The 25,547-nt window shown below is 48.1% G+C and overlaps 2 pseudogenes; one reads left to right on the top strand and one right to left on the bottom strand.

Annotated features, from left to right (window-relative positions):
- On the bottom strand, window positions 1-15,832 carry LOC136503963 (uncharacterized; annotated as a pseudogene).
- Window positions 15,831-25,547, top strand: part of LOC136503964 (uncharacterized) — a 12,276-nt pseudogene continuing 2,559 nt past the window's right edge.

A 25,547-nucleotide genomic window follows, 5' to 3' on the forward strand; every position in this document is an offset into this window, starting at 1 on the left:
TCAAGTAGTAGGTAGACGAAGCGCGGATGTTGTGTGAGCATTTCCCGGGGACAGCGGAGGCCTACTCGAGGAAGCACCATCTTGTAGGGCGCCGTTGCTGGCGTTGTCAAACCAGACCTCTGATGGGTGACCATCATTCACCGGTTGCTTGTTTTTTCCCTAACAAGGTGTTTATAATACCAGTACATAAATTTTATCGGTCCTCAGCAAACTTAAGGTTTATCCATAGGAAAATTTTCATGATTTGCTAGCAACTATCTCTAGTAATTCATCATAGATGATAGTTCATAATTGCATATAACAATGAAGAAACGGATCGGAGCATCAGACATATGGGGGCCGAGATGGCGTTAATTATATTAGGGGGTCTTTGAGCATGGGTGCTAGGGAAGGAAATGAGGTCGGTGGAATTCAGGTTTTAGGTGGAGTTCTATATATATAGGATGTGTGGACCGGTGTAGGAAGATTTTTTGCCGAGAATGGCATGACTCTAGGGCGTCATATGGATCCATATGAAGAATTTTGACAAGAATATAGAAAATTTTACCTTAATCCGTCGAAAAACAAAAGTTTTCTTTTTATTTTTGCCAAAATTATACACATATTTTGAATAGAACCTTAGCAAATATATTTAGGAGTGCAAATAAATAGCCGATATACAGAGAGTAATGCATGAGAAAAAAGAAATGACAAAGCAATAAAGTAGACCGGCCGGGATCTAGTACGTACCATGTGATGCGCGAGGTCATTCCAGGATCCAATCCGAAAGATGAAATCCCACCCCATCTTGACGTGTCGTGGCGGATTCAGCTGCCACTTCTGGATGCCGGCATGATATATAGAGCATCGCCCAGAGATGGGTGATGAGCTCGCCGCCTTGCGAGAGGTACTGCATGTGCTCCTCCACGTCGTCCGATGGCGCGGAGTACACCAATGCCTTCACCCAGAAATCTACCAGCAACTTCCACCGATCAGCTGGAGCCATTTCTTGATTAGTTAGTCCCTTCCCCAGCTTGACACCCAGGGCATAGACCCAGTATCCAACACCCTCAGATGGATTAAGTGTAATATCATCCGTGTCGCAACTGTCCATTGCCCGTAACTTGTCTCCTGTTCCGGTCGTCCAGCTAATCACCACTTCCCTAACTTGAGCGTATGCCCATTTTGTAGTCTCGAAGAGGCCAGGGAGTAAGCGCGGTGCTGAAGCAGTATTTGGACAGAGCCGTGGCCACGCCACGATCCTTGTTGTCTTCGTCTACAACATGAACTTGGTCGTGCAGTTCGCAGTAGCATGTTGCAATGTGCCACATGAGAATACAAGACACGTATATCATCTCATTCCTATCGGTAGCCTCAGACGATGGCTTAACAGCTACCTTGACAGAGAAGCCTGGAAGCTGGCAACCTCTTTGTCTATTTTCCTCTTCGGAGGATGCCCAGCCACTCACTTCATCGGACCTCATCTTGTCAAGAATAAAACAACCAATGGATGTTTTCACATCACAGTGCAGGTCACACGGGGACTCCTGGAGCCGCCCTTCAACATTTCCTGGAGCTCTCGTCTTATGTACTGCAGTCCAAGCAGGCCCAAACACCTCTTTACAAGGGACTTTAGATGAGAACAACATTTCCCGATAATTTGCTCCAGGAATAAGCACACAGCCATTATTTGGGTGCAGAAAGGAACACAGCCGCAAAAATTCACCAGAAATCCGCAACAGAATATCCGATTGTAGAATACCTGATGGCAGCCCAGAAATCCCCAGAAACCCACCCTGATGGAACCGGATTCTTCAATCACTGAATGTTGCCCGAGCTTATTTTGCCATAGGTAGTATTTGTCGTCATACCAATTGATCTTGAGAAGATATGCTCTCAGTCTCATTCCCCAGCTCACATCGTCGGCTTTAATTCTCTTCTCTTCTTTTATATTGAGCGCCGTATGATGATTACTTTTGTCCAGAGTCTTGCTGACCCAATCACGGGCAAAGGAAACTCTGGACCAATTTGAGGTCCAGCAGCGTAGCATCTGCACCACCTGTAGTAGAGCTAGAGACACCAGTATTACTCCAGTAATAACATAGTCCGCTGTTGTGGTGTTCACAAATATGGTGCCCGCAGGAGCAGCACGGCGGGTCATCCTCATGCCAGGTATGGCGGCCACTGCCCCTACGAAACATATGCCGACAACCGAAGCAAATGCCCAGACGCTAGCATTCTTCGCCTCATAGTAATGGAGGAACGTGTTGCTGGTGTACAAGATGTCGTATAGGAAAGCCAACTCAATCTCAGCCACCTTGTAGGCCCGCTCGAAGTTTTTAACCAAGGGCTTTGTGCCGTCGGCCACCGCTGGTGTAATGCCGCTGCTTAACCCAAGGAAACGCCGGTGCAACAAATGAGACAGAGAGAAGGAGAGGCACACATCCTTGCAGGCACCAAGGGCTGATTCTACAATCTTACTAATGCCTTCTTCACAACTCATGGAAGCTATATCACCCATGTCAACCTCCCGACGATATCCAATAATTACGTCAAGCTTCCTATCAACAATTAAGTCTTTTTCTTCATCAGCATCTCCAAAAGAACATTTTCTAATCCTATGTGCCGGAATCTCTCTGATCATGTTCCGCATAGAGCTTGGCAGAACAAGTGCCATTGACCTATGAAATCCCTTCATGAAAGTCACGGCAGCCAACACACAGATGGCTACATTACCAATATGGCTAGAGATGGTTGTGATGCTCATTAGCAGGACATATCCAAAGTAGAGACAAAGTTGATACAACATCTTCCAGAGCTGGTTTTTGTTGTCGAGCCCAGACGCAGCAGCTGAGTCGACGCAGCAAAGGAGAGCTAGTAAGGATACCGCCCATATCGGGTACATCTCGCTCTTCACCCGTGAAGATTGCATTAGGCCAATGCTGTATGTCCCGAGGGACAGAAACAATGCATTTGCAGCCAGGAAACCCTTCTGGATGATCCAACTCTTGGACCAGCGGCGGCAATACCCAAATGCAGCAAGGAAGAAAGAGAGAGCAATGGCCACCAACGCTAATGCCTCGATTTGGAGCACTGTGCCCCTAGGACTCTTCCACATATCTCTCAGCTGATGCAAAAGGCTTTCTTCTGATGCTGCATTTCCCATGTGTTGCTGACTCATATTCCCCATTCGGCGGTGGCCCACCTTGGAAGAACAAGTAGATGTGTGTCATAAAAGCTAGGCTTTCTGATTTAGCTACAAATTTTGCTCGGGGAAAAGATTAGACAAATCTCTATAATTGTGTACTCAACCTTTGTATTCTAATAAAGAAGACATAAGATCGAAATCGGTGATGCAATGGACTCAAGCCTAGCTATGAGATGACTGGCACACGCCTCCAACCAACTGAGGCTATTCTCAGTTCATAGGTTATGGATTGCTACTCTATGGTTTTGTGATATATAGTTATTATCAGGCTAGTACTGTTTTGCTTCACAGTTTTTTACAATATTTAGTTTCTAAATATATAGAAAAATAATTAACATCACGCTAATGGTTGGAGTTAGAAGTGGACCTGGGAGGCTCCCTCCTCAATGTTAATTACGACTCCAAGACCAAAGTAAATATAATACTTCGTGAATGCCCACTTTTCATAGCTAATAAACTAGGAAAAAGTCTACTTAATCCCCCAACTTATTTGTAGTTATCTACTTCATCGCTTCACCAGTAAAACCATGTCTACTGAAGGACCGGAAACGGCGACCAGAGGGGGGGGGGTGAATGGGAGCCTCAAATTTCTTTCGAAATTTTCAACCACTGTCCCAACATCAATCCCCAAAAAGCATTCACGAAAGACTTGATGACCACGATCCTAGAGAAGGGTGGATACTCCCTCAGAACACAACGGGTCACCACAGAGCAAACGGAACAAGGATCGAAGCCCAAACGAGCAAACTCCCAAAATAAAACAGCACTGCTCCTGCAAATATCGGACACGTCCGGTATTATATCGGACACGTCCGGTATTTTCGGACACGTCCGGTATGATCTCGGACACGTCCGGGATTTTCAGCAGCAAGCTGACCAAAAGAGAAAAATCCGAAACCCCATCAAACGGTGTCCAAAAATCATGAAATTTTAACCATAGCTCTTTAGACACCAAGGGAAGATCTCCACAAAATTTCAGCTCAAAACTCCAAAGTGAGAAATATCGGACACGTCCGGTATGATATCGGACACGTCCGGTATTTTCAGCAGCAAGCTGACCAAAAGAGAAAAATCCGAAACCCCATCAAACGGTGTCCAAAAATCATGAAATTTTAACCATAGCTCTTTAGACACCAAGGGTAGATCTCCACAAAATTTCAGCTCAAAACTCCAAAGTGAGAAATATCGGACACGTCCGGTATGATATCGGACACGTCCGGTATGAACGAGCAGTTTCTCGGGAAAAATTAAATCAAGCCATAACTTGATCAAATCAACTCCAAATGACTTGAAACTTTGCACAAGAGTTCACAAGCGGGTAGAAAGGCAACCTCTAAAAGATCATAGCCCGAGACAAACTCTAACTCCGTGAATCGAAGGAATTAAAGAAAACCCCAAAAAATAGGTCAAGAACTAAAATTGCCCGGATCTGCGATCTCGTGAGGAATTAGTGGATTTCCTTCGGTGGAAAGCTTCTACTCATGTCACTGATCGATCCAAGGCAACAAGAACGAACCGAAACCATCCCAAATCGAAGAAACGAGAGGGGAAACAAGAAGGGACAAAAGGAGCTCGTGAAGAACACCAAAATCACATCAAGAACACAACTAAATCATGAATCCCGGAGGACATACGGTGGTTACGGCCACCGATTCCTTCAAAACCAAGTCACAATTTGAGTTGTGGACCTCTCTCATACATGGAAGCAAACTAGAGGAAGAAACCCTAAAGGAGAAAATGAAAACTGGAGGAGGTGAGGGAGATGGGGGCTCCCTCATCCTATTTAACAGGGCTATTACACATTCCCAGTTTTGCCCCTGGATACAAATGAGTTGAACCGCTAAGCCCAAGGGCGTTGTTGTCCAACCCGGTGTAATCTTGATCCGACGGCCACCGCGCCTTCTCATCGATAGCTTCGCCTCGACGCGAACTCCCCGATGCCGCCACGTGCCGTCCGTCCCTCCTCGGAACCTCCGCCCGGGTTTTGAGGCCCAAACCCGTAAACCGTCCATCCGATGGTTTTGAGGCCCAAACCATCAAACCATCCGCGAGTAGCGTACTCCATACGCGTCCCCCGCCATCCGACGCGTGTCACCGCCGTCCTCGACCGGCCGGCCCGCCAAGTCCTCCTGAGCCTCGCTCGACTCACGCGTCCGCCGTCTTGACCCGGTCAACACCGTCACTCCATGTCTTCTTGCACTTGTTGATGTCCCAAGTGTCAGCCACCGCGGCTAGTCACCCGGCCTCTGGGTCCCTCGGTCCAAGCCTCACGTCCGTCCTTCACCGCTCCTGGTCCGTCGGCACGGCACGTCCTCCTTGACCTTCACCTCGCCGTCGACCACCGCATCCGAGCTCCACACCTGCACAACACAAGCCAAAAGACATGTCGCACACATAGCTTTCGCCATGGTAGGGTTAGTCACCACTCAACCTACTTCGTGGATCACATTGACAATCACTCATCACAAAACGAACACACAAGGGTACTTGTCAACCTTGTGTTCGCAATCTCCCCCTTGATGAGTGCATTGTCAACACCAATACACGAACAGCTTGAGCAAAAGAAAAAGAAGAAGAAGAGAAAAGAAAGAACTCACCCAAATGACCAAAAGCCAAAGAAAAGCCAAGAACCGGGTCATTTGAAAATGAGCAAAAACTTGGTCCCCAAAGACATGGGCAACGGCTCGACGCAACCAAGTAAAACAAAACTAGCCCTCAAGAAGAGGCAACGGGCTCAACACCACTAGCAAAGCTCGAAAAGCTGAAAAACTGCTAGACCCTCCAGAAGAGGCAAAGGCTCAACACATCTAGCAAAACACCTCAAATGCAACTCTCCCTGAACAAGTGCAATCTCTCTCAAATGAATGCATATCTCTCAACTTTAGGTGGAATTGGAAGTTTCTTCCCCTTGTGTCATTGTGAGTGTGGAAAACTTCTCCCCCTTGTTGACACATGCACTTATCAAGCTAGAGCCCAAAGACTGCATCTCCCCCTCAAATCATGCTATGAATGGAGAAATGCACGAATGCAGAAGCTTCAAGATTATAGTAAGTAGATTGAAAAGAGGCTCTAGTTGATGCTGTCATGTATATATAGCAACACATACAAGTGCTAGCAAATGCTCAAAGTGACCAAATGAGACGAAATATGGCATTTAAGCAATTTTGATCAAGTTTGAGCAATTTTAAAAGAGGGTTCACCACCAAAGGAGCACATAGCAAAAATAGACAGGAGATCGACCTTGTGCTACACATGTATGCAAAGTGAACTACCCCAAACAAAGTTCACACATCATGTCATGAGACAAACTTGTGGTTTGATCAAAATTTTAGACACCAATTGAAATTTATCAGAGTTATGCAGCTTATTACCAAAGTTTGTCAGACAAGTGTGTGCGGGAGGTTATCTGTGCCACCAAAACCTGACTTAGCGACCATGTCAAGCCTATGCCAAAAGCAATCAGAAGCTTAAGACAATGATCTCGGTATCCATTACAGAGCTCAAGTTCACCAATAAGTGCAATTTGGAGCTGTCTCGATACTCTGACATAGGATAGTACAGACCCATCCCGATCTTTTCAAATCACTGAGTTTGATTTTCAAGTTGTAGCACAAATTCAAGTTTCTCAAGCAAGTGTGTAACTCAAAGTATGAGCCGTAGCAACTAAGCATATACATGAAGCAAGAAAAAGATCTCGACACATTCTACACATGCTAGTGACACAAGTAGTGGTGAACACATTTCATGTTTCAACAAGTTTTAATCAAGTTCACAGTTTGGAAAACAAGCTTAGCTCATAACATGCATCAAATGATCAAGAGGAGCCTAAGCCAAAAGCACATCATGTATATCCATAACATCCCCAACAAGAGCATAGTGTCAATCTAGCTACTATAAGGATGAAGCTCAGAATGCAATATGATACATGATGATATGATATGCAAGTATGATATAAAAACAAAAACAAAGGCTAAACTACAAAGAAAAGCAAAACTAGAATACAACAACCAAAGTTTCCCTCCTCTAAAAAGGGAAACAAACTCCAAGCTCCCCTCGCAAGCGAGCAAACTGGGCTTGGTCAAGTGGTTTGGTGAAGATATCTGCGAGCTGGTTTTGGGTATCAATGTGGTGCAGATCGATATCACCTTTCTCATAGTGGTCACGCAAGAAGTGAAAGCGAACTTCTATGTGCTTTGTCTTTGAGTGAAGGACTGGGTTTTTGGCTACACTTATGGCACTGGTGCTGTCACAAAATAAAGGCACTCGCCTAAACTCTAACCCAAAGTCTCTCAGAGTAGCTATCATCCAAAGCAACTGGGAACAACAAGCAGCAGCAGCAACATATTCAGCTTCTGTGGTGGATTGGGCGACGCTAGACTGCTTGCGAGAAGACCAAGACACAAGAGAAGATCCAAGAAACTGACAAGTCCCCGAAGTGGACTTCCTCTCAACACGACAACCAGCATAATCCGCATCAGAATACCCACAAAGAGAAAGAGAGGAGGAGGCTGAAAACCAAAGACCAAACTCAGGTGTGAAACGAAGGTACCTGAGGATCCGCTTGATGGCTTGACGATGAGACGTGCGCGGAGAAGACTGAAAGCGCGCGCACAAGCAGACTGCGAACTGGATGTCCGGTCTCGTCGCCGTTAGGTACAGCAGGGACCCGATCATGCTTCGGTATTCCTTCTGGTCCACGCCTTCTCCCTCCTTGTCCTCATCCAGGGCCGTCGTGGTTGACATAGGCGTCGAAAGAGGCTTGGCCTCACCCATATCAAATTTCTTGAGCACGTCCTTGGTGTACTTGCCTTGGTGCACGAACGTCCCCTCACGAGTTTGCTTGATTTGCAGCCCGAGGAAGAAAGTTAATTCGCCCATCATGCTCATCTCAAATTCCCTGCTCATAGTATCTGAAAACTTGGCAACAAGAGCATGAGAAGAGCCACCAAAGATTATATCATCCACGTATATCTGAACCAAAAGGATGTCTGTGCCCTGCTTGAGGAGGAACAAAGTCTTGTCTACGGAACCCATCCTAAAACCCTTATCAAGCAAGAAAGCTTTCAAACGCTCATACCAGGCTCTCGGGGCTTGTTTCAAACCATACAAGGCTTTGTGGAGTTTAAAAACATGGTTGGGGTACTTTGGATTTTCAAAGCCAGGGGGTTGCCTCACATAAACCTCTTCCTCTATGTACCCATTCAAGAAGGCGCTCTTCACATCCATTTGATACAGCTTGAACCCTTTCGAAGCTGCAAATGCTAAAAGAATCCTAATGGCTTCTAGACGGGCAACAGGAGCAAAGGTTTCTTCATAGTCTATTCCCTCTTTTTGGCAAAAACCCTGAGCCACTAATCTCGCCTTGTTTCTCACCACCACCCCATCCTCACTCTACTTGTTCTTGTAAACCCACTTTGTACCTATGGGGTGGCACTCTGGTGGAGGTGGAACTAAAACCCACACTTGGTTCCGCTCAAAGTTCTCTAACTCCTCGTGCATAGCATTAACCCAATCGGCATTAGATAGTGCGTGTCCAATATCTCGAGGCTCAAAAGAAGCTACGAAAGCAGAATGAGCGAAATGGGAAATATGATAAGACTTGGAACGTGTTACCCTTTCGTCGATGTCGCCGATCATGGTCTGAGGAGGATGGCGTCGCTGGATATGTCGAGGTGCACCCAAAGACGAAGTCGCCTCCCCCTCATCCACAGCTGGGGCCTCCTCAGTCAATTGAGGAAGCGGCTCGCAAGGACCCCATGAAGTAGAGGTGGAGGGCTCGGGGCCGTGAGCCGAAGTGGTCGAAGCTGGCTCGATCGGGGCAGCTGGTTGAGATGGCTTGGGATCATCCCAATCGATGTCATCGTCATCCTCAACGAAAATGCTGTCACCCATCTCTTCATCACCTGCATGTTCAAAGACAGAAACAGAAGAGGGCATGGTTTCGTCGAAGGTGACTTCACAAGTCTCCACGACACGGTTAGTCTCAAGATTAAGCACACGGTACGCATGTGAATGAGAAGCGTAACCGAGAAATATACCGTCCGAAGATCTAGATTCAAACTTGTCAAGATTACCTTGCTTAAGAATGAAGCACCTGCAACCGAAGACTCGAAAGTGACTCACCTTGGGTGGACGCCCAAACCGCAACTCGTAGGATGTCTTCTTTAAGAAAGCACGAAGAAAAATGCGGTTTGAAACATGGCAGGCGGTGTTGATGGCTTCGGCCCAGTAACGCCTAGGAGTCCTATGCTCATCGAGCATCGTCCTGGCCATTTCAACCAAAGTCCGATTTTTGCGCTCAACAACACCATTCTGCTGAGGGACATAGGGCGAAGAAAACTGATGTTCAAGACCCAAGGAAGCACAAAAGGTGTCAAACTGAGAGTTTTTGAACTCAGTGCCATTGTCACTGCGGATAGCTCGTATGGCATTCTTTGGTAACTCAGTTTGCAACCTCAAGATCAAGTCACGAGCATGAGAAAACGCTTCGTCCTTGCCCTCCATGAAAAACACCCAAGAATAACGAGAAAAATCATCCACGATCACAAGAACGTACCACTTCCCTCCCTCTGACCGAACCCGAGCCGGACCAACAGTGTCCATATGGAGTAGCTCACCGGGTCTCGTGGTCATGACCTGAGTCACTGGAGGATGGGAAGCAGCCACCATCTTTCCATGGCGACAGGGATGGCATACCAGATCCTTCTCAAACTTAAGTTTGGGCAATCCTCGGATCATGTCAAGAGAACTCAACCTCACTAGGAGATCGAAGCTCAAGTGACCAAGTCTCCTATGCCACTTCCACAAATCAGAAGAAGATCCGGCAACCAAACAGCGAGAAGAACCGAAAGACTGAGAGAAATCAGCTCTGAAAACTCGACCGAAAGGAACGATCTGACAAACTAGATGTCCCTGAGAATCGAGCACACGAGAAAGTCCAGTCTTAAAGCGCACCTCAAACCCATCTTGAAGGAGTTGCGAAACAGAGAGCAAATTGAAATGCAGGCTTGAAACCAAAGCAACGTCCTTCAAGATAAAAGACTCATTGACCCGAATGGTCCCACGAGACAGCACCTTACCTTTGCTATTGTCCCCAAATGTGATGTACTCCTTGTATTGCATGGGGTCGAGGCTGGAGAACCATTTGGAACTTCCGGTCATGTGGCGCGAACAGCCGGAATCAACAAGCCACGTGTTCTCCAGGCCTCCGCTCTGCATCAATAGAAAGACAGGGGGTGAGCAAATGGCACAACACTGGGGTTAGTGAAATGAGGAGAATACCAGTGTTGAGTCATTTGCCCTGGAAAAGTGTTAGGAAAAACACCATACATGCCATGTCCCATTGGAGAGAAGCGATCACCACGTGGGGGAAAACGTGGTCCGCTAGGAGTGTGGGACTGAAAGCCACCGTCGCGAGGTCCAGAGTCATATAGGTCATGACTTGGGCCACGCCGGGCACGACCACCACGTGGTCTCGCCACCTGAGGCCTAGCACCTTGAGGCATTGCACCTCTAGGCCTAACATTGTGCCTCTGAACAGGCGGTACATGTACGCCATGGGGACGACGGTACATGTTCCGGTTGTTCAACTCGTACTCGCGCCGCTCATCTCTCTTCCTCTTAAAGCAAAACTCAGCCAAATGACCATCTCTATGGCAATAGTCACAGTGGTACCTCACCTCTCTCTTGGATGGTGGTTGACTCACTCTCTTGTGGATGTGGTTCACTCTTTGAGGCTTTTTGGCTTTAGGAAGGGGTGCACTAGAGATGTTGGGTAGAGTATCGAGTGAGTTCCGAAAGTGGTTCGGTTTGGGAACCCAAACTTGCTTGGATGGTGGAGCTTTTGGTGGTTCTTCAAACACACCATCTTTGATCATAGGCTTGGTAGACTCTGGTGGAGGGATCTTGATCAATTTGGGAGTGTTGGTGGGTTTCTCACTTGGGTTCAAACCACTATGTTCACCAACCTTGCCATAGACATGCTCACCCTTCCCACCTATAGCAAAGCCTACTCCCGATGAGTCAGTTCCCCGCCTGAACTGGCTCACCATCATGCCCAACTGAGGCTCACTGCACGACACCCAGCTCAAGATGGACCGAAGTTGTGTGTTTTCTTCCTCGGTTCCCATCTTGTCGTGCCTACAGGACTCAAGCTCCAACACCAAAGCTTCACATCGAACACATGTAGTGGTGGTGCTATCTGAGTTGGCCTTCTCAAACTCAGCAAGTTTGGCAACCTTCTCTGCCAACTCAGATTGCAAGCCTGAGCAGGACTTGCATGCACCGAGCAACCCAGAACGAGACTTCAGCTCATCACATTCATCAAGCAAAACAGCATACTTGGATTGCAAGTCAGAGAGGTTAGACATGTGTATAGCACACTCATCGCACTCCTCCTCCTCTGACACCACTACACCACTCTTGGCAAGCTCCAACTCCTTCAAAGCAACCTCTAGCTGGTCCTTAAACTCTTTTCTCTCACGGGCAGCACGCTTAAGCAACTTATCTTGACTCATCAATGTATCATTCATAGTATCAAGCTCAAGCATAAGTGAGTCAAGTGTGGGCGGTACCTCGTTTTCGTCGTCGTCGACGTCGACGTCCTTTTTGAGCTTTGCTCCACCGTCAACCGCCATAGTGCAAAACCCACCACGGTTTGCACCGGCGACAAAGCAGAGACCGTTGAGCTTGTCCTCGCGCTTCTTCTCGGACTCATCGTCGGTCGAGGGACAAGAAGAGTGATCATCGTCGGAGTCGTCGTCGAGGTCGCTGAGGGAGGCGAGGAAGGCGCGTTCTTGAGCTTTGGCCTTCCTGCGGTACGCCTTCTTGATCGCCTCCTTGTCGAAGCCGCCCTTGGCCTTGTGCTTGCCGGAGGTGTAGTCGCGCTTATCCTTGCGCTTGCCGGAGTCGTACTTGTTGGTGAAGGGCTTCTTCTTGGGGCAGTGCGCGACGAAGTGGTCCGGATCTCCACATCCATAGCATCCCTCCTTCGGGCCACCACTGCGTCGGCGGTTCAAACGGTTGTTGTGAAACCGAGAGAACCGACTGATGACGAGTGCCAACTCATCATCCCCAAGAGACTCCAGCTGCTCCTCTGTGACTGACATCAAGCACGACAAAGAGAAAGAAGCTTGTGAAGGGTTAGTCAAAGAACTTGAACCACTACCTGAGACCAAAGCCATGGTTGGTGCGGAAGGATTCTTGAGCTTGGCTTGGGTTTGGTAGTCGATCTCTGTGGACTTGAGCTTGCTGAAAAGCTCGTCGACGGTGAGGGTGTCGTAGTTGGCGGACTCGATGATCGCCGACACCTTCACATCCCATACCTTTCGATCAAGGGCATAGAGAAGCTTGAGCGCCCTCTCATGATCACTATAAGGTAGGTTGGCCTTGTTCGCTTTCATTTTGTTGACGATAGTCTGAAAGCGGGAGAACATGGCATCGATGGACTCGCCATCAAACTGAGAGAAGTTCTCGTACTCGCGCTTGTACGTCTCGTAGAGTCTGGTCTTGACCTGTGCGGTCCCCTCGTGATAGCTCTGAAGCCTCACCCAGATCTCTCGAGCTGTAGTACAATCGGAGACACGCTCGAACTCAGAGAGCGAAAGACTCGAGAAAAGCACACTGCGAGCTTTGCTATTTGCGTTGTGCCGATCCTTGTGATCCTGGGTGGTACGGGCCGCTACAGGGAGCACAACGTAAGTAGCATCCTCGCAAATTTCCCAGACGAGCCAATCAATCCCCTGGAGATGCGCAGACATGCGGATCTTCCAATAAGGATAGTTGGACCCATCAAAGTGCGGTGGTTTGCCGGAACCACGCTCCATGTCGCCTTCGTGGATCACGGACCGATTAAGGTGGAATGATCCTTAACCGGCTCTGGTACCAATTGAAGGACCGGAAACGGCGACCAGAGGGGGGGGGTGAATGGGAGCCTCAAATTTCTTTCGAAATTTTCAACCACTGTCCCAACATCAATCCCCAAAAAGCATTCACGAAAGACTTGATGACCACGATCCTAGAGAAGGGTGGATACTCCCTCAGAACACAACGGGTCACCACAGAGCAAACGGAACAAGGATCGAAGCCCAAACGAGCAAACTCCCAAAATAAAACAGCACTGCTCCTGCAAATATCGGACACGTCCGGTATTATATCGGACACGTCCGGTATTTTCGGACACGTCCGGTATGATCTCGGACACGTCCGGGATTTTCAGCAGCAAGCTGACCAAAAGAGAAAAATCCGAAACCCCATCAAACGGTGTCCAAAAATCATGAAATTTTAACCATAGCTCTTTAGACACCAAGGGAAGATCTCCACAAAATTTCAGCTCAAAACTCCAAAGTGAGAAATATCGGACACGTCCGGTATGATATCGGACACGTCCGGTATTTTCAGCAGCAAGCTGACCAAAAGAGAAAAATCCGAAACCCCATCAAACGGTGTCCAAAAATCATGAAATTTTAACCATAGCTCTTTAGACACCAAGGGTAGATCTCCACAAAATTTCAGCTCAAAACTCCAAAGTGAGAAATATCGGACACGTCCGGTATGATATCGGACACGTCCGGTATGAACGAGCAGTTTCTCGGGAAAAATTAAATCAAGCCATAACTTGATCAAATCAACTCCAAATGACTTGAAACTTTGCACAAGAGTTCACAAGCGGGTAGAAAGGCAACCTCTAAAAGATCATAGCCCGAGACAAACTCTAACTCCGTGAATCGAAGGAATTAAAGAAAACCCCAAAAAATAGGTCAAGAACTAAAATTGCCCGGATCTGCGATCTCGTGAGGAATTAGTGGATTTCCTTCGGTGGAAAGCTTCTACTCATGTCACTGATCGATCCAAGGCAACAAGAACGAACCGAAACCATCCCAAATCGAAGAAACGAGAGGGGAAACAAGAAGGGACAAAAGGAGCTCGTGAAGAACACCAAAATCACATCAAGAACACAACTAAATCATGAATCCCGGAGGACATACGGTGGTTACGGCCACCGATTCCTTCAAAACCAAGTCACAATTTGAGTTGTGGACCTCTCTCATACATGGAAGCAAACTAGAGGAAGAAACCCTAAAGGAGAAAATGAAAACTGGAGGAGGTGAGGGAGATGGGGGCTCCCTCATCCTATTTAACAGGGCTATTACACATTCCCAGTTTTGCCCCTGGATACAAATGAGTTGAACCGCTAAGCCCAAGGGCGTTGTTGTCCAACCCGGTGTAATCTTGATCCGACGGCCACCGCGCCTTCTCATCGATAGCTTCGCCTCGACGCGAACTCCCCGATGCCGCCACGTGCCGTCCGTCCCTCCTCGGAACCTCCGCCCGGGTTTTGAGGCCCAAACCCGTAAACCGTCCATCCGATGGTTTTGAGGCCCAAACCATCAAACCATCCACGAGTAGCGTACTCCATACGCGTCCCCCGCCATCCGACGCGTGTCACCGCCGTCCTCGACCGGCCGGCCCGCCAAGTCCTCCTGAGCCTCGCTCGACTCACGCGTCCGCCGTCTTGACCCGGTCAACACCGTCACTCCATGTCTTCTTGCACTTGTTGATGTCCCAAGTGTCAGCCACCGCGGCTAGTCACCCGGCCTCTGGGTCCCTCGGTCCAAGCCTCACGTCCGTCCTTCACCGCTCCTGGTCCGTCGGCACGGCACGTCCTCCTTGACCTTCACCTCGCCGTCGACCACCGCATCCGAGCTCCACACCTGCACAACACAAGCCAAAAGACATGTCGCACACATAGCTTTCGCCATGGTAGGGTTAGTCACCACTCAACCTACTTCGTGGATCACATTGACAATCACTCATCACAAAACGAACACACAAGGGTACTTGTCAACCTTGTGTTCGCATCTACCCCTTAAACTATTGAAAGCCGTCTGAATAACCGTCTAAGGCGGTTTTGAAAGTGGTTTTGTTGGTGCGGCATATGAAGAAGTCTACATGCCATCCTTAAACTATTGAAAAGTCTCCTGCTCTACCTCACTGCACTTCACGAGGGCATTGAGCTCATGCACTGCGCCTACACCCTTCGTCATCTGGCCCCTCCCACATCTCGCCCTTGATCATTGTCTCCTCGTGTGGCTACCTAAAAAACTGAATGACAACCAAATGGAGGACGTGGGAGGGGCCGGATGACGAGGTTGCAGACATGGTGCTTGAGCTCAATGGCATTGATGAGTGCTGGGAGGTGGAGCAGGAGACAAGATGTCACATGCTACTTGTTAGGCAGTGGGCCAGCCTAGAAAGAGTAGAGAGGTGGAGTCAACAAATGGGCCTGCGTTTAAGCATAAGTACTTAGGCCAGTGTGGCGGGATACGGTGTCAAACGGTCCTACACGATCAACAGGGGGTCATTTGAATATTATTAGATGAGTAAATTGCACGGCCGGTCCTTAAAGTATTTGACGGTTCTCATTTGGGTCCCCAAACTATGAAATCGCACGTTTGGCTACCTAATGTATTTAAGCGATCTCATCCAGGTCCAAAATAGACACCAGGAGGGTTAGAAACTGACATGGCCGTAGATGACAGTGGCAATCAAATCACAATCCGCCCGGACCTCCTCCTCTTCGACTTCCTCTACCCGTGGGCGCCGCCTGGCCACTCGCTGCTGTCCCTTGCTGCAGAGCCGTGCCATGTGCTGGACGAGCGCGTCGACCTACGCGCCGTCCTCGTCGTTTAGCGCCACCACCTCCCGCAGTTCCGGGGCGCGGCGCCTGAGCGCGCGGCTCTCCTCCCCGCGCATGGCCCCGCGCACCGCGCGCGCCGCGTCCTCGGCCCGTAACTCCCCGAACCACGCGGTCGGCGCGGGCGCTGCCGAGGCAGTGGACGAAGAAGGAGGTGGCGGCGGCACTACAGGTGCTGAGGTGCTCACCCTCTCTCGGTCTCTCCCTCTCGGTGCTCCCTGCTCCCTGCTCCGTGCCTCGCGCGAGCAACCGCCCTGGGCCGAGACCGCCGACGGCGTCGCCCGGTTTCCTCGCGCGCGCGTGCCCCTCAGCCGCGGTGACCCTGCGCGCGTGCCCCTCAGCCGCGGTGACCCTTCCCCGAGGCGCCCATCCCCAGCCGCTCTGCCCTACCAGAGCGCTGCCGCCCATCGCGGTCGCCGCGCGCGTGGCTGGGCCATCACCGGCGGCGCTCGGCCGAGCCTCCACTGCGGGCATGCTACTCCTGCGGTTCCGGCCAGCTCCCCTGTCGCTGAAGCTGGCCTTCACCATCTCCCTCGCCGTCTCCTGCTACGCCTCCTCCTCCTCCTCGTCCTCGCCAGCACGCTGCGGATCCACGCGTCGGGGCTCGCCGAGGGGTACGACGAGCTGGACCCCATCGCGGTGGTCGTCATCGCCGTCACCGCCACGTTGGCCATGCTCACCGCCAATGGCGCCGCCTCCGTCGTCCACGCTGGCCAGCTCCTGGTTGATTCGGTCACGTCACCCGCTGCGTCCACGACAATGGCGTCGCCTCCGTCGTCCTTGCTCCGAGAGCTCCTCGCAGCTGACGGCTTCAAGAACCGTCACAAGCCGCCCAACAGCTCCGCCCCAGCGGCCTCGAGAGCCACGAGCATACCACTCCAGCACCGGAACCCGGGCAAGCCGCCGTCACGGTCACAGTCCGATGTGCTCACCCGTAGCCGCCTGAGGCAGATGAACGCCGACGCGGACGATGGCAGTAGGGCCACCGGTGCCGAGCGGCGGCGTGCCGCGACCGAGACGCGCGGGTCGCCGACGTCGCTGACGAGCGCGAGGAGGCACAGCAACAAGGGAGACGGCGACAACAGCGGCTCAGGCACCGGTGCCAGGAGAGGCTATGCATCTGACCCTTCCGCGATGCTGGCGCTCGACGAGTCCGCGCTCATCTCCCTGGCCACGGGGTCCCTGAAGCGGTTCGCCAAGGACGAGGCGTGCTGGACCTCCGCGTGCACGCGCAGACCGTCGAGCGGACCGCGACAGAGGGCCTGGATCCGCGTGACCTAAAGCGCGCGTCGCTCAAGCTCCACGAGATGGCGTCGCTCTAGGGCAAGGATGCGGACGCGGTGACCGCGGCGGCGGGAGTTCCCTACGTGTGTCTCGCAGCGTGCGCGCACCTCTACATGGCCGCCGTCTCCAAGCTGCAGAAGCGGGACCACTCTGCCTAGCACCGCGTGAGGCACGGACGGTCCTGCTGCCCGCGCTCTGGGACAGGCTCTTCCGGTCGGGCCTCTCGCACCTCAGGACGTGGCGCGACCGCGAGTCGGCAGCGGCGAGCGCGGATGAAAGGGTGAAGGAGGTGGTGAAGGTGTTCGTGGACGTACTGGACGAGGGGACGCGCGCTCTCGCGTGCTACTACAGGGACTGGCTGCTGGGGCGGACAGATGCCATGGCTCTCCCGGATGTTCCAGCTCCTCCGAGCACGGTCCATGGTTTTCTGTCTACTTCGCGTACGGCGGCTTCGACAACATCACGACCATGGTTTTCTGTTCAAACCATGTCCACGTCAGCTTCTAATCTTTCTCGTGTCTATTTTGGACCTGAATGAGATCACTTAAATACATTAGGTAGTTAAACTTACGATTTCATAGTTTGGTGATCCAGATGAAAACCACTCAATACTTTAAGGACCTGCCGTGTAATTTACTATTATTAGATATACTAAAAGGCTACATTATCATGTTTTGTAGAACGAAGTTATGCAGTCAACCCTTGATATGTTAGGGGGTTATATAGACTTTTTAATATGCCACGTCAGCAAAATTACCTTCAAAACAGCCTAGAGGGTTATTTAGATGGTTTTCAATAGTTTGAAGGGTGGAATAACTAGTTTCATAGATGAAGGGGTGAAGTAGACAACCCACCAATAGTTAAGGGGGTTAAACAGTCTTTTTTCTACTAAATTATATGTTTGAAAGTAGATCCAGTTGCCTCTACTATTTATCTATAAGAACAGTGATAGGCCTAAGAACTGGTCAATGCAAGTGGAACAAACCGAGTATATATCAGTGATTTTTTTAAAATACGACAAAGCTAGTCTTTTATGGATTACAAAATAATAATATTTGATGCGAAATAATCAATTTTACATATAAAATTAGTTTTTGTGAAATATGACGTACCATATTTTCTGTTGCTTCTGTTTTCCTGCTAGCTTAGCTGAGCTTCCCCGGGTGCGCCAGCCTTGTCACGCCTAGCTTGCCCTCCAGAGTTGAGTTTCACTCTGTATCCATAGTATTAGGATTGGACGATTAATCGAATCGGCAAGATCATTGGTTAACTGATTCGATCGTGAAAACCAGTTTTTTTTGAGAGAGAGAGAACAGGCCGGAGGGATCAGAGGCTGGTCCCTACTGGAGCATATATTAATTAAAAAACAGGAAACAAACAAAGGAGTACAAAGGGAGTACAAAAGGGGAACAGAGCAGGTTCAAGAAACAAAGAAGGTGAGGAAGAAAATAAGGCAGATTACACAAGATGCTCTAGCCATAAAACGATTGAAGGGAAGTACTTTTTCTTCACACGAAGGATAACTAGGCTGAAGACACTAAGGAAGCAAAGCTTGCAGCGGTCCAAACTGACAGCCTCATTTCTGAAGATAAGATTGTTTCTAACAGTCCAAACGCTCCAGCACATTAGTACTATGATCTCCATATGAAGAAAGATACACCAAGCTGTGTTTTGAAACTCTCAAGGATTTCCAAAGGTTGAGCTGCAGTAGGCACTTGAATACCTACCAGATTCAAGCAATCTCTGGCAAAGCTGCAGTGCAAGAAAAGATGCTCTACCATTTCCTCAAGAGGCCTCGTTGCACAAAACACAATCATATGACTGAAGATGCATATGTTTCCTTCTCAGAATATTCCTAGTACTACTGAGCCTGTTTTAATAGCTTTGAACTGTTTTAATTGAACCGGCTACAAATACTTTGAAGATTGAACTGGTGCAATATATATACATATATAGTTGATTTATAGAAAAAAATAAACACATAAGTATTTCAAAAATATTGTAGAAACCAAAACAAGTGTATTAAAAAATGAGTTAAATGCACCGTATGACCATTAACTTTTGCATATGTGTCACCTAGGTCCATCATCAACTTTGAAAGTGCAGTTTTCAGTCCCAAAACTCTTTCGGTTGTTGTTCACCAGAAGTTCATATCCCTTCATTTATCATTTAGATCTAACGTAACGTCGTGTACACTCAGCGGCATCCATGGTGTGTAAATTACAATAGCTCCTTCCCTTCATTCCCTCTCTATGTAGCTCCCTTCCCTGAGTTGCGGCGTGCGGAACATGGAATCTCACCGGGTCCTCGCTAGCCGCAAGCCCACCAGCACGCTGGCCTAATTATAATTTACACGCCACGCTGGCTAGTGAGTATATACGCCACATCAGATCTGAACACTAAACAAAGGTGCATTTTCAAAGTTAATGTACCTAGGTGACGCACATACAAAAGTTAATGGTGCTGTGGTGCATTTAACTCTTCCAAAATGATTGTGAAATTAGGAAGCACAAACACAATAAATAGTCTCATACTTCATGATTCGACAAACTCAGTCTGACTCACAAATTACCAAGTATCAGCTAAAAAGGATTACAAGTAGACAGCCACAAAAGCTAATATCAACTAAAAAGGATTACAAGTAGACAGCCACGTACAAGAGCTATGACTCACAATTAACAAGTTCGCAAGCAAACTGACAATAGGACAGCAACAACAGCACTGATCGATGAACTGAAGTCTGAACAAACACAAACACATGTGATGATGTGAACGTACAGTAGGTGTTGGATTTGGGTGACTGTCAACTGGAGTTGGTGTGTCAAAAATATCAACTGTGTGAAAAACAAGTAAAACGGAAATTTCTTTTCATTTGGCCGAGCGGGCGGCGGCAGCGCCGGAATCCCGAATCCTTCTCCTCGGGCTCTGGCGCTCCTAGGCTCCTCCTCTCCATATCCCACGCAGCCACGCTCCCAGTTCCCCGAGCTCGTTCGTCGAGTACGTCGACAACGGACATCCTCCTTCTAGCGCCAGCCGGCGGCGCGGCGGCCCTGTCCGTGACGGGTGAGGCTCTGGGTGCCAGGCGGCGGCCGCTCTAGCTTCTGGGTCCGCCGTCCCCACCGCAGCGGGTGCCGGCTTCCGGGTGGGCGCTCTAGGCGCGCCATTCGTCGTGCAGCACGCAGGCGCTGGCCACCGGGCCTCCACGGGCCACGCCTCCACCTCCATGCACCTCGTTTCCTTCCGGTAGCAGGCGGTGCGCCAGTGCTAGAGATCCACTATCGCACGCAGCACGGCGGCAGGCAGGAACACAGAAGGCCGGCGTCGTGCGCTACTCCTAGGTCCTAGGCTCCTCCCGTTCTTCACCGAGCAGTACCAGTCAGGCCAACAAGCACGGCTAATGGTCAGTACATAGTATTCAGATTTCCTAGTTCAAACTAAACTACTGAAGTGTGTGTCGATTTGTTCCCTAATTAGAAGTTGCAACTCAAATGCCTGCCAATTACAATGTCAGCACTTATTGGATTAGGTGAAGCATAAATGGTTTGTTGCTTGCTGCTGCCAAAAGTCAACTTTGTGCTTGTACGGTTGGATGCTCGCTCTATGCTACACCCCTTACTATTTTACTTGTTTTTCACACAGTTGATATTTTTGACACACCAACTCCAGTTGACAGTCACCCAAATCCAACACCTACTGTACGTTCACATCATCACATGTGTTTGTGTTTGTTCAGACTTCAGTTCATCGATCAGTGCTGTTGTTGCTGTCCTGTTGTCAGTTTGCTTGCGAACTTGTTAATTGTGAGTCATAGCTCTTGTACGTGGCTGTCTACTTGTAATCCTTTTTAGTTGATATTAGCTTTTGTGGCTGTCTACTTGTAATCCTTTTTAGCTGATACTTGGTAAATTGTGAGTCAGACTGAGTTTGTCGAATCATGAAGTATGAGACTATTTATTGTGTTTGTGCTTCCTAATTTCACAATCATTTTGGAAGAGTTAAATGCACCACAGCACCATTAACTTTTGTATGTGCGTCACCTAGGTACATTAACTTTGAAAATGCACCTTTGTTTAGTGTTCAGATCTGATGTGGCGTATATACTCACTAGCCAGCGTGGCGTGTAAATTATAATTAGGCCAGCGTGCTGGTGGGCTTGCGGCTAGCGAGGACCCGGTGAGATTCCATGTTCCGCACGCCGCAACTCAGGGAAGGGAGCTACATAGAGAGGGAATGAAGGGAAGGAGCTATTGTAATTTACACACCATGGATGCCGCTGAGTGTACACGACGTTACGTTAGATCTAAATGATAAATGAAGGGATATGAACTTCTGGTGAACAACAACCGAAAGAGTTTTGGGACTGAAAACTGCACTTTCAAAGTTGATGATGGACCTAGGTGACACATATGCAAAAGTTAATGGTCATACGGTGCATTTAACTCATTTTTTAATACACTTGTTTTGGTTTCTACAATATTTTTGAAATACTTATGTGTTTATTTTTTTCTATAAATCAACTATATATGTATATATATTGCACCAGTTCAATCTTCAAAGTATTTGTAGCCGGTTCAATTAAAACAGTTCAAAGCTATTAAAACAGGCTCAGTAGTACTAGGAATATTCTGAGAAGGAAACATATGCATCTTCAGTCATATGATTGTGTTTTGTGCAACGAGGCCTCTTGAGGAAATGGTAGAGCATCTTTTCTTGCACTGCAGCTTTGCCAGAGATTGCTTGAATCTGGTAGGTATTCAAGTGCCTACTGCAGCTCAACCTTTGGAAATCCTTGAGAGTTTCAAAACACAGCTTGGTGTATCTTTCTTCATATGGAGATCATAGTACTAATGTGCTGGAGCGTTTGGACTGTTAGAAACAATCTTATCTTCAGAAATGAGGCTGTCAGTTTGGACCGCTGCAAGCTTTGCTTCCTTAGTGTCTTCAGCCTAGTTATCCTTCGTGTGAAGAAAAAGTACTTCCCTTCAATCGTTTTATGGCTAGAGCATCTTGTGTAATCTGCCTTATTTTCTTCCTCACCTTCTTTGTTTCTTGAACCTGCTCTGTTCCCCTTTTGTACTCCCTTTGTACTCCTTTGTTTGTTTCCTGTTTTTTAATTAATATATGCTCCAGTAGGGACCAGCCTCTGATCCCTCCGGCCTGTTCTCTCTCTCTCAAAAAAAACTGGTTTTCACGATCGAATCAGTTAACCAATGATCTTGCCGATTCGATTAATCGTCCAATCCTAATACTATGGATACAGAGTGAAACTCAACTCTGGAGGGCAAGCTAGGCGTGACAAGGCTGGCGCACCCGGGGAAGCTCAGCTAAGCTAGCAGGAAAACAGAAGCAACAGAAAATATGGTACGTCATATTTCACAAAAACTAATTTTATATGTAAAATTGATTATTTCGCATCAAATATTATTATTTTGTAATCCATAAAAGACTAGCTTTGTCGTATTTTAAAAAAATCACTGATATATACTCGGTTTGTTCCACTTGCATTGACCAGTTCTTAGGCCTATCACTGTTCTTATAGATAAATAGTAGAGGCAACTGGATCTACTTTCAAACATATAATTTAGTAGAAAAAAGACTGTTTAACCCCCTTAACTATTGGTGGGTTGTCTACTTCACCCCTTCATCTATGAAACTAGTTATTCTACCCTTCAAACTATTGAAAACCATCTAAATAACCCTCTAGGCTGTTTTGAAGATAATTTTCCTGACGTGGCATATTAAAAAGTCTATATAACCCCCTAACATATCAAAAGTTGACTGCATAACTTTGTTCTACAAAACGTGATAATGTAGCCTTTTAGTATATCTAATAATATTCAAATGAGCCCCTGTTGATCGTGTAGGACCGTTTGACACCGTATCCCGCCACACTGGCCTAAGTACTTATGCTTACACGCAGGCCCATTTGTTGACTCCACCTCTCTACTCTTTCTAGGCTGGCCCACTGCCTAACAAGTAGCATGTGACATCTTGTCTCCTGCTCCACCTCCCAGCACTCATCAATGCCATTGAGCTCAAGCACCACGTCTGCAACCTCGTCATCCGGCCCCTCCCACGTCCTCCATTCGGTTATCATTCAGTTTTTTAGGTAGCCACAGGAGGAGAAAATGATCAAGGGCGAGATGTGGGAGGGGCCAGATGACGAAGGGTGTAGGCGCAGTGCATGAGCTCAATGCCCTCGTGAAGTGCAGTGATGTAGAGCAGGAGACTTTTCAATAGTTTAAGGATGACATGTAGACTTCTTCATATGCCGCACCAACAAAACCACTTTCAAAACCGCCTTAGACGGCTATTCAAACGGCTTTCAATAGTTTTACTGGTGAAGCGATGAAGTAGATAACTACAAATAAGTTGGGGGATTAAGTAGACTTTTTCCTAGTTTATTAGCTATGAAAAGTGGGCATTCACGAAGTATTATATTTACTTTAGTCTTGGAGTCGTAATTAACATTGAGGAGGGAGCCTCCCAGGTCCACTTCTAACTCCAACCATTAGCGTGATGTTAATTATTTTTCTATATATTTAGAAACTAAATATTGTAAAAAACTGTGAAGCAAAACAGTACTAGCCTGATAATAACTATATATCACAAAACCATAGAGTAGCAATTCATAACCTATGAACTGAGAATAGCCTCAGTTGGTTGGAGGCGTGTGCCAGTCATCTCATAGCTAGGCTTGAGTCCATTGCATCACCGATTTCGATCTTATGTCTTCTTTATTAGAATACAAAGGTTGAGTACACAATTATAGAGATTGGTCTAATCTTTTCCCCGAGCAAAATTTGTAGCTAAATCAGAAAGCCTAGCTTTTATGACACACATCTACTTGTTCTTCCAAGGTGGGCCACCGCCGAATGGGGAATATGAGTCAGCAACACTTGGGAAATGCAGCATCAGAAGAAAGCCTTTTGCATCAGCTGAGAGATATGTGGAAGAGTCCTAGGGGCACAGTGCTCCAAATCGAGGCATTAGCGTTGGTGGCCATTGCTCTCTCTTTCTTCCTTGCTGCATTTGGGTATTGCCGCCGCTGGTCCAAGAGTTGGATCATCCAGAAGGGTTTCCTGGCTGCAAATGCATTGTTTCTGTCCCTCGGGACATACAGCATTGGCCTAATGCAATCTTCACGGGTGAAGAGCGAGATGTACCCGATATGGGCGGTATCCTTACTAGCTCTCCTTTGCTGCGTCGACTCAGCTGCTGCATCTGGGCTCGACAACAAAAACCAGCTCTGGAAGATGTTGTATCAGCTTTGTCTCTACTTTGGATATGTCCTGCTAATGAGCATCACAACCATCTCTAGCGATATTGGTAATGTAGCCATCTGTGTGTTAGCTGCCGTGACTTTCATGAAGGGATTTCATAGGTCAATGGCACTTGTTCTGCCAAGCTCTATGCGGAACATGATCAGAGAGATTCCGGCACATAGGATTAGAAAATGTTCTTTTGGAGATGCTGATGAAGAAAAAGACTTAATTGTTGATAGGAAGCTTGACGTAATTATTGGATATCATCCGGAGGTTGACATGGGTGATATAGCTTCCATGAGTTGAGAAGAAGGCATTAGTAAGATTGTAGAATCAGCCCTTGATGCCTGCAAGGATGTGTGCCTCTCCTTCTCTCTGTCTCATTTGTTGCACCGGCGTTTCCTTGGGTTAAGCAGCGGCATTACACCAGCGGTGGCCGACGGCACAAAGCCCTTGGTTAAAAACTACGAGCGGGCCTACAAGGTGGCTGAGATTGAGTTGGCTTTCCTATACGACATCTTGTACACCAGCAACACGTTCCTCCATTACTATGAGGCGAAGAATGCTAGCGTCTGGGCATTTGCTTCGGTTGTCGGCATATGTTTCATAGGGGCAGTGGCCGCCATACCTGGCACGAGGATGACCCGCCGTGCTGCTCCTGCGGGCACCATATTTGTGAACACCATAACAGCGGACTATGTTATTACTGGAGTAATACTGGTGTCTCTAGCTCTACTACAGGTGGTGCAGATGCTACGCTGCTGGACCTCAAATTGGTCCAGAGTTTCCTTTGCCTGTGATTGGGTCAGCAAGACTCTGGACAAAAGTAATCATCATACGGCGAGCAATATAAAAGAAGAAAAGAGAATTAAAGCCGACGATGTGAGCTGGGGAATGAAACTGAGAGCATATCTTCTCAAGATCAATTGGTATGACGACAAATACTACCTATGGCAAAATAAGCTCGGGCAACATTCAGTGATTGAAGAATCCGGTTCCATCAGGGTGGGTTTCTGGGGATTTCTGGGTCACCACCGCTGCCACCAGGTATTCTACAATCGGATATTCTGTTGCGGATTTCTGGTGAATTTTTGCGGCTGTATTCCTTTCTGCACCC

The sequence above is a fragment of the Miscanthus floridulus genome, chromosome 14 (assembly GCF_019320115.1).
Source record: "Miscanthus floridulus cultivar M001 chromosome 14, ASM1932011v1, whole genome shotgun sequence".
Taxonomy (NCBI): domain Eukaryota; kingdom Viridiplantae; phylum Streptophyta; class Magnoliopsida; order Poales; family Poaceae; genus Miscanthus; species Miscanthus floridulus.